The sequence below is a fragment of the Dasypus novemcinctus genome, chromosome X (assembly GCF_030445035.2).
Source record: "Dasypus novemcinctus isolate mDasNov1 chromosome X, mDasNov1.1.hap2, whole genome shotgun sequence".
Taxonomy (NCBI): Eukaryota; Metazoa; Chordata; class Mammalia; order Cingulata; family Dasypodidae; genus Dasypus; species Dasypus novemcinctus.
This window is the reverse complement of record NC_080704.1, coordinates 184,880,337-184,890,765: the sequence shown is the minus strand read 5'-3', so window position 1 is coordinate 184,890,765 and position 10,429 is coordinate 184,880,337. Positions and strand designations below refer to the sequence as shown.

Sequence of the window (10,429 nt, the reverse complement as noted above, 5' to 3'; positions counted from 1 at the left end):
TGGGGTTTAGTGTATACCCAGGGGATCTGAATCTCTCAACTGTCGATGTGATAGCCAGGCCCTGAGCCCCAACAGACTAGCAACTCCTACACTCTGGTTTATTGGACTTATCCCACTCAACTAACATGGAGTTGAAGAAGGTCAACTACCATACCAGGGAGCCAAGAGTGCCCACAACTGAAAGCAGGAGAATTGCATCCATCCTTGTGGAATCTAAACCCCCTCCTGATATAGATGTGGAGTGGACACAACCATTCCAGGGTCCACAGGATGGAGGAATAGAGTATGGATTATAGTGGACTTACTGATATTCTATTCATGAACTATTGTGATTAGTAATCAAAGAAAATGTAGCATTGATTTGGAGAAAGTGGCCATGGTAGCTGCTGAGGGTAGGGAGTGGGAAGAAGAGATGTGATGTGGGGGCATTTTCAGGACTTGGAGCTGTCCTGGGTGGTACTGCAGGAATAGTTACTGGACATTGTATGTCCTCCCATGGCCCACTGGGTGGACTGGGGGAGAGTGTAAACTATAATGTGGACCTTTGACCATGTGATGCAGCGATGCTCAGAGATGTATTCACCAAGCGCAATGAATGTCCCATGATGATGGAGGAGGTTGTTGTTTTGGGAGTAGTGGGGTGTGGGGGGTGGGGTGTATATGGGGACCTCATATTTTTTTAATGTAACATTAAAAAAATAAAGACAAAAAAAGTAACAACAGTAAACAATCTAATGGCCATCACTGATAGGCTGCTTAAATAAATGATATCTCCTTCACTCAAGGACCCAGTGGGAAAGGAGAGAAAAAAATACAAAAAAACTAATATTATTCCAGTTGACTGAAATGGAGAAATGGGAGTTCCTTAAGATCCAGATGGCACCTGATGTCATTTTATAAGGGTTTTCTTTCAAGTGAAACTACTACATTGCCTCCCAATTTCTCTCTGAGTGTTGAGCTGTCCTTAATATCATCCAAACTATTTACTTGCCACTCATGTTTAATACCTGTAAATTTCATTTTAATGGCATCTTTAGAGCTAGCATAAATCGTCTTGTTTTTTAAGGGTGTACTCTCAGGAGCCCAGAATATCAATACTAAGTCTTCTTTCTCAGAATCCTTTATTTCATATGTGGCATTGTACAAAGCATATCAGCAATCTTTCAGAGGTAGCAACTTCACAAACGATATGTAGGGGTCCTCTACACCCACCTCTGTCACCCACCAAGATCTGTTTTGCTTCCTCTACAATTATTTGTCTTTTGTCATCACTTAAACAGAACTTTTTTCTTTTTTTAAAATTTCCTCTTGTGTAGAAGATTTCCTTACTTTCATATCATTAACCACTTTGATGACTTAATCATTCACTGCAACTTCAGAAGCCATGGTGCTGAGGCTGTGGGTGCAGCGGTAACTCGGGCTCTGGCCCCGAGGCACACCACATTGTGTTTTTTAAAATTTACATTTTATGTAAATGGAATCATATAATATGTAGTACTTTGTGTCTCATTTCTTTCACTTAGTGTTTTGGTATTTTTGCCTGATATTGAAATCTTGTAGTTGTAACATACATTTGTTCAGTTTCAATGAAAAAGTCTTGTATGTATAATTTATCCATAGTCATATTTCATATGTGGTTTTACTATGCTACACAGTTCCACGTTACAATTTTTAGAATAAAAAATGTGAAATTGCAACATGTTTTTACCTAGAAATATTATCATGTGATTATGACAGTGGTTTAAAGGGAAAGTCTAAGGTCATATATATTACAAACAGGATAGGTGCAGTTTTACCACCAATAGAACGGGTGGTCCTCCGCTCTAAAGGACACCAGTCAAATAATAGCAAAGATGCTAGATGCAATCTAGCTGATAGGGCAGCAAAAGAAGTGGCCAAGAAGGAGATCCCTTCTGCAAGTCTAGCCATATTTTATCCAAAGCCCCCACCGTTACCTCTCAGTGAACAGGGACCTGAGCTTGAAAGATCTGGAAATCATCAATATTCAAAAAAGCTTGACAAAGAATGGGAATTTATAAATGTAACAGAACAAGGATGGTTCAAAAGTGGTAATAAACCTGATGATATACATAAAATTATTGTCCCAGAGGGACTCCTTTAACTGATCATAACATACTTTCACCAAATTACTCATTATGGATGTGAAACTCTGTATAAAAGGATTAGTCAGTTCCTGGTGGGGCCCAGTTTATGCTGAACCATTCAAAACATAAGTGATCAATGTGTGACTTACACGCAAGTAAATCCTTGACACTACACCAAAGCCCCCACATTAACAAAATGAGTGCAATATTGAGGGTTGGGTGGAGAAGACCAGCAAGTTGATTTTACTGTGATTTCAAAAACCCAGGAAATTTTAGATATCTCTTAGTGTTTGTTGACAATTTTACTGGATGGATGGATGCTTTCCCAGACAGAAAAAGCCCACATGTTAAATGTCTACTAAGGGAAATTATTGCTGGGTTTGGACTTCCTCTCTCCATTCAGTATCAATGGTGCTACTTTCATTTCTAATGTAATCAAAGATGTTTCAGGTTTGCTGGACATTGATTGGTGACTACAATATTCTTATAGTCCTCAATCCACAGAAAAACAGAACACATGAACTGAACATTAAAGAATTATCTAGCAAAAACCTGCCAAGAAACTCAACTGAAATGGGATAAAGCCCTCCTGAGGATAAGAGTGGTACCCTGAAGTGTACTAGGTTTAAGCCTTTATGAAATAAAATATAGAAGGCCATTTCTAAAAGTTGAATATGCCGGCAATATGCATCTAGTTCTGAAGAAGCCACCAAACAATATGTGAAATCCTTAGGAGTTACTCTAACTGAAAAACAATTATGCTTCCTACTTTCTTAAGTTTCCCACTGATACTCCTTTACACAATTATCAACCTGAGACTGGGTATGAAGAACATGAAGAACAACACCACAAGAACAATTAAATCCCAAAGGAGAGTTGCGTGTCACTCATCCATCTCTTAAGGTACAGAACCTAAAACCATGGATCTCTCATAGCACAATCAAGCCACAACCAATCCTACAAGGTGATTCTCCACCACTCACTCAAAAAGCAACCATTATATTCGACCCATCCAAAGATCCAGAACACAGGTATACTTGTGAACCTCTGGATGGACTCAAACTTTAGTTTTAAAAAATCTTCATTAGTAGCTGGTGGTTATTGTGTTTACTGTTAATTGCCTTTTTCTTATTTTTCTAGGACTTGATGTAGCAGTTTGATATGGTTATGAATTCCAAAAATAGATATTGGATTAGGTTTTTAATCTGGTTTGTACTTGGGGATGATTAAGTTATGATTAGGACTTTGATTAGGCCACACCATTAGGGAAGATAAAAGGCATGGTAAAGGACAGAGTTGGGGGTTCTTAATGTTGGAGTTTCTGATGTTGGAGTTTGATGCCGAAGTCTTAAGCTGGAACCCCAGGAAATCAGAGGAAAGAGAAGCAACCTCCAGGAAGAGAGGACCTGAGACAGGAGAAGAACACAGAGGAGTAGAAACAACTCCTTAGACAAGGCAGAAACCTCAGGGAGAGAGACAGAGCTGTTTGCCTGATAGTATACAGCTGACCTATGAAGAGAGGCAAAGTCTAGAGAGCCTCATACTTTACAGCTGCTCTTAAGAAGAAAATGGAGAAGCTGAGTACCGAGGAACCCAGGAAGCCTGAACACTCACAGACTTTGGCAGCCATCTTGCTCCAACATGTGAAAATAGACTTTGGTGAGGGAAGTAACTTATGCATTATGGCCTGGTATCTGTAAGCTCTTACCCCAAATAAATACCCTTTATAAAAACCAACCAATTTCTGTTATTTTGCTTTAGCACCCCTTTGACTGACTAATACACTTGGGATCATGGATAATTTAGTTCTTTATGATGAAAATCTCTTTCTCCAATGGGCCAATTCTTATGCTAACTGTATAAACTAGTCTAATTCTTCAATCTATGGACAGCTGCCAATTTTAAGTGTTTCTGGTTTTTAATGCCAACAGCTGAAATGCAGTCAGTTCATTTTTCTTGCTTTGTTGTGGCATACTTTGCTCTTTCAGCTATGCAAGGAGCTAGGAATTTCCATTATAGAAAAGTGAAGGAAGACCCAAAGAGAATAGAGTAGTGCAGGAGCAATTTATTGGAGGTGGGAACAGACTACTCAGTTTGTTTTATCAACCAGCACTGGCGTTATTGTCATATACTAGGCATCAATAGACTCCTATTCAGAATCACATTTCTTTTTTCTTGATTTTCAGAAATACAAGGGTGGATAGTGCCCAAGGATTCAAGCTAGATGTTGGTGATTTGGGCACACATTTATATTATATTTTTCCCTCTCCAACAGGCATGTCTGATGGAAAGGCAATAACATCAACCTGTAAGTTGCTTTGTGTGCTTCAGGGGTGAAATCAAGGTGCCCTTATTTAGATTGCCACTCCCATTTGCTGATTAATGGTGCTTATTTTAAAATTGATTCTGGAAAAGTACCCAAACAAAATGAAAATCCATAGCCATTGCTAATACAGTCTGCTTTGTAAAATCACTAATTTCACTCTAAGGCTACATCTCACAGAAAATAACTGTAATTTAAAAATATGAGTCTCTAACCAAACCACCTTTGAGTCTGCACCCATTTCATTACTCTTTCAGCCACAGCCCAATTACCTTGGAATGGTTTGCCAACTATGTTTATTAACTATGGGCACGGGACCAGAGCCATCCAAGTTAGAACACTTTACTAGGCCCAGGACCCAGACAGTGGAGCAGAAAGCTCTCCCTTCTCCTTTCTGTTGGTCACTCAATAAACAAACTCTTCAAAGGGCCCAAAAGTGCCTGTGACCACAAAAAACATTTCTTCCCAAGATGATGTTATGAGCTTTCCCCCCATCTACCTCTTCTGTCTAGCAGCCTTCATGCTTTGCTGGCACATGTTTTCTTCTTCACTGCATTCCCGAGGGCCTTGCATTGGTATTCACAAAGTGAAATTGAGAAGTGAATCTCTGCCACCCCAGGCCAAGAAGAGATACATATCTGCCACCAAATATTAGAGATCAGCGACACAAGTCCCAGAAAGACCTTCTCCTATTTCAAAGTCCAACTTTCTTTCTTACCAAGTACCTACAAGTAGTAAATAAAAGAATGATTCACAATATAATGACTACCCCTCATTATTCCTTAATCTTTTATTAATCTTCTCATTAAGAAATAGGAGCATATGCTAAAAAAAAGAGATTGTATTGCTCTCTCTGCTTCAATAACAAACACCAATAATTATCTGGTGGAACACATATCCTTTCTCTCCAGAGAATGACTGTTTGCTTCAGGACTGAACAATATGAAAAATTATGACATCGCTGAATCTACTTTTAAAATTAATATAAAGTGCTTGTCACAAAAATACTGATCTTTCCAATGGGGAAAAATGTGACTAATATCAAGTGAATCAGAAATATAAAAGTGTTAGGATGTCATTTACCTGAGTAGTTTGTTTTGGTCTGTACACAGGAGCCTTATGTAAATCATAAAGACAAATTTTACTGTGCCGCCAGCAATAAAACAAAACAACAAGCAAATGGAAAACAGTTGCTTCCTAAAACCTGATTAGGTGTCCATATTTTCACCAACTTATTATTATTGGAATATAGAACCAACAAAACTGCAGAAGGGATCATTGACTCTTAGAGTTCAATGGATCCAGATGTTACTTTTTTATTTTTATTTAGCACACCTTCTTTTCGTAACAAAGCTTAATGTGTAGGGTCACTATGGGAAACCTCTGAGAACAGCTGTAGCACCGGGTGAACATTAGTGTGTGGTGTGCACGTGTGTGTTGGGGGCTGACCTGTGCTTTCACACCCACCTTTCCAGGAAGCTGATGGCCTATCCATTCCAAATTCCTCTGGGCAAGAAGGGCTCAGAAGCTTTGAGCTAGCTGGAATTGGGCTTGAGTTCGCCTAGGCAAACCTGAACTGCTGCAGAGCCATGCCCTCCAGGTCTGGCCTGTGACCCTCAGATGGGACTTCTCAGTCGAGCTGGGGACATCTCATCACAATCACCTTTTTTCATGGCCCCTTTGCTTGAGGAAAATTTGCCCGGCCATGGAAGGTTTTGCTATCATTAGCCAACTTCACATTTCAGATGTTAAACTTCCATGCTCTGACATTCTGTGGACCTAGTCAGAATTGAATCTTAGACATGAATAATCTGTGTACCTTTTGTCCTTGATTAATTTGGAGAAATTTATTCCAGAAAAGAAGCTTCAAAGTTTGAAATATCCTTTCTCGTTAATAACAAATTTTCCATTTTTGTAATATAAACATAATTCAAGACCCGATTATAATGTCCAAAATTTTTTTCAGTAAGGAAAAAGCATTTATAATTCAACTTTGCCATATGTTTTTGTCCCAAGCTCTTGTCATCTTGATGAAATTGCTCACAACTCTTGGGAATTTAGCTGCTTTGGCTGAGGTGGGCAGTCATACCTCAGTGGCTGTGTATACAGCATTATTTGGTCTGTCTGTATTGGCATGATAAGAGGGCCAACTTGGACACTGGATCACTTGCTATTTTTAGGGCATTTCTGAGGCATTATTAATTGAATACTGTTGATCTCTGCTTCCACTCAAGTGCTTGGCATGTCACCATTTAATTGATGAAACCTGGGACAGAACTAAAGGATATCAAAATAAAGCTCAAGTTAAATGTGTGGATCAGCATACTGTCTTAAAACCAAAAAGTGAGATTAATAACATACTAATAGTTCAGTTTTCTACCTAAGTAAACCATTAAAAAGAATCTGTGCAGGGATCTCTCCTTGATTCTGGAGCCATTCCAAAGGAAAGTACCAGGGTCCGGGCTAGGAGCACATCTGACCCACACTACACCATCCACAATGCCCACTCCTTCCAGGAACACAACCCAGATGCACCAGCCTGTCTAGGTAAGCTCGTTTACTTCAGTTCGATGAACCCCACTGAGTGCCTGTTGTTTACCAGTCCCTGGGTATGGCACCAGGGCTATAGAGATGGATGAGCCATGACTCTATAGGTATTTTAATCTAGTGAGGGGTGGAAGGACAGAGGCAGAAGCAGCGACAAGGGGGCCAATCAACAAAGGTACATACAGGGTGCTATGGGCACTTGAGAAGGAAGTTGCAAACTCAGGTTGGAGGACAAGACAGCAAAATCAGGGGTTAGGGGAAACTTCTGGGAGGTGATGATGCCTAGTCTTTCATAAAAATTAAAATATATTATTTTCCTTATTATTAGAAGTTATGTATTCATTGTAGAAAACAGCTATTATTTCCAAAGGGCAAAACAAAACAAAACAAAACATTGTAACACCGCCACCAGAGATAAGCATTGCTTACATTTGAAGCACATCCTTTTAGTCTCCCTGTCTGTCTCTGTCTATCTAGCTATCCATTCAATCACTTTAAATTTTAAAGTATAAAATGTTCTTATATTGTAAGCAACTCATTTGTTACTTCCTTTCTAAAATCTAACAACACAGAATAAACATCTTTCCATATCATTAAATATTCTTGTATGCATTATTCCATTGTAAGAGGTATCCTAATTTACTTAATCAATTCTCTATTGATGGGAATTTTAGTTGTCACAAAATTTTCACTATTATTAAATACAGTAAACATCCTTAGACTTAAATCTTTTTTCACATCTATAATTATTTCCTTAGGACAGATTGCTAGAATGAAAATTGCTGAGTCAGAGGTTTTGCACAATTTAAGGTCTTCAAAATGTTTTTCTAAATACTCACCAGCATTGTGTGAGAGTATCCATTTTCTCCCATTCTTGCCAATACTAAGTCACCTCAAAATACTGACCAGATAAAAATATCTCCTGTCGCCAGTCAAGATGGCCCCAGTGAGCCTCACCTCCTGATATTCATGCTCTTGTGTAGTCCCCTCCCACAGTAAATAGGGCTGACCTGTAAAATCAATGGGATATTGCAGGAGTGGCAGTTATGCAACCTCTGAGACTAGGGCATAAAATACATTGCTGCTCTGCCTTGTTCTCTTGGGCCACTTGTTCTGGGGGAAGCCAACCACCATGGCAAGAGGATCCTTAAACAGAGAGGCATGGGCATCCTGATAATATGTTTTTTGAAGGTGGACCTGCTGCTGGTTTGACTGCAATTTGGGAGTGGGGAGAAGGGGGAATCTACGGTTTCTGGTATGGGCAACTGAGCCTGTAATGTCTGGGGTAGGGGTTTCCTGGGGATGGGGAAAGAACAAAATTTGCTTCAAACTATTTGAACCTGAGGTACTTTCCAGCATATTGTGGGGGTAAGGAGTGCCCAATAGGTAGTTGGTTATGTGAGTCCAAAGCTCTGGAGACAGGGCCAGACTAGAAGTAGAGATTTTGGAGAGAAGTATCTGCAGTGATGGAGAGGTAAAGTCTGGAAATTCATGAGCTTGCCAGGGTGAGTATGCAGATTGCAAAATGAGCAGAGGAGCTGGGTGAAGGAAGAGGAGTCCAGGAAGAAAAGCAAGCGGTCTGAGAACCAATTGTGAGCCTTCAACAAAGAAGGGATAATGGACAGTGTCAAATAGTCCTTCAAGTGGGAAATCCCATGAATCTTAGAATGTGAGGATATAGCTTAGATTTGTTTTACTCTAAGCTTAGGTAATACAAAGCCAGCACAACTGATTTCTCAGCTAATAAACTATTATTTATTGAGAGAGAGAGAGTAACTAATAATATTAGACACTCTGAAATTTTACTCTGTGCCAAGTGATAGGTACATATACACTCATTTTTACTTTCCAAATACCCTTAGAGCTGGGTGTCATAAAAGCCCCCCACCTCAATTCCACAAGTGATGAAATTAAGTCAGAGAAGGTTAGCATGTGCTGTAGTGTCTCCATGAGTGCTCAGTGGTGAGGAAGAACCAAAGGCAGAAGCAGCAAGTGGCTAGGACCAGGGCAGACAGGGCAGTAGTTGGGTAGGGCAATTGTACTGCTATAAAGGATACCAGAAACCACCATGATTTCCAAGAACAACTTCTTGGTATCAGAAACTTCAGTCAGCAGCTACAAAGATTGCAAAGACTGTAGGAGCACAATCCAATTCAATTCTGCCTTTAACCACCCAGAGTTAGTACAGATCCCACAGGTTTAGGGCTCTCCTCTACTAGATTGCCCTGCAGGCCCCAGTCCAAGTTCGGGGTCCCAGGCCACCCACATTTCTGACCAACTGGCTACGAATTAAAACCACAATGAGATGTGACTGCACACCTACTAGAATAGCTAAAATAAATATTGACAATAACAACTGCTGGCAAAGATGTGGAGAAACCTGATCAATCATACATTGCTGATGGGAATGTAAATGCTGCACTCTAGAAATATTTCACCAATTAAAGGAAACAAAACAACAAAAACTAAATGTGGAAACTTCCAGCTTCAGCTCCAAAATGTAAAGAGCTTAGAAATCATCACTCTCATCATCCCCTTGGGTTCAATAATTTTCTAGAACAGTTCACAGAACTCATTGCAAGTGCTATACTTACGGTTATAATTTTATTATAGTAAAAGGTTGCAAAGGATCCAAAAGAAGGGATGCATAGAGCGAGATTGGGGAGGTGGGCTGATAGGATGCAGCTGAAAGGCTCTGTCTCCTAATCACATAATTGGCCTTTCTGGTGTGGCCTGGTCCCCACACTATCAGGTGTGGTTCTGGGCCCACCATGAAGAACAAAAGATACATCATCACAGGGAAATTCCAAAGATTTGGAGGTTACTGCCCCTAGAATTGGGGGAAAAGACCAGCCAAGTTTTCCAATGCACACAACTGTCTAGGATGCACAGATGAGTGATAATGCCACTGAATTTTCAACAATATTTTTCTGAAGTTGAGTCATATGCTCTGTTATGGCAAATCTTTGAAACGAGCTCGTTGTACTCTCTTCCTTTGGCTTTCAGTGCTCCAGAGAAACCTGGTTTCTCACTTAAACTGGATGTTCCTTGTCATTTTCCTTTAACAGTTCCTCCTCATCTAATCCTAAGGTTAAAGGGCCATGGGGCTCACTCCTCAAGTATCCTCACTTCTCTCTCTTGCTGCCTTTCTGATTTTTCTCAAACTCATAATGTTAAAAAATATGTATGTGCTACTCCTAAATTTCCATCTCAAGCCCAGACCTCTCTGCTGAACCCGACTTGTATGCCCAACTGTGAACTTCACATAGCCACTGGGGTGTGCAATAGATATCTCAAATCAAGCCCCTGACCTTCTCCCCAAAACCTGTTGCACCTGCAGACTTCATCTCAGTAAGAAGCATTTACTTAGGCCAAAACCTTGCATTTAAACTTGTCATCTCTTTCTCATACCCCAAATCCAATCCATCAACAAATTCTGACCACATTTCCTTCT

At 40.0% G+C, this 10,429-nt stretch overlaps 1 pseudogene; it reads right to left on the bottom strand.

Moving 5' to 3' along the window:
• Window positions 1-894: 894 nt before the first annotated feature.
• On the bottom strand, window positions 895-1,386 carry LOC101427626 (cofilin-2 pseudogene; annotated as a pseudogene).
• Window positions 1,387-10,429: the final 9,043 nt, after the last annotated feature.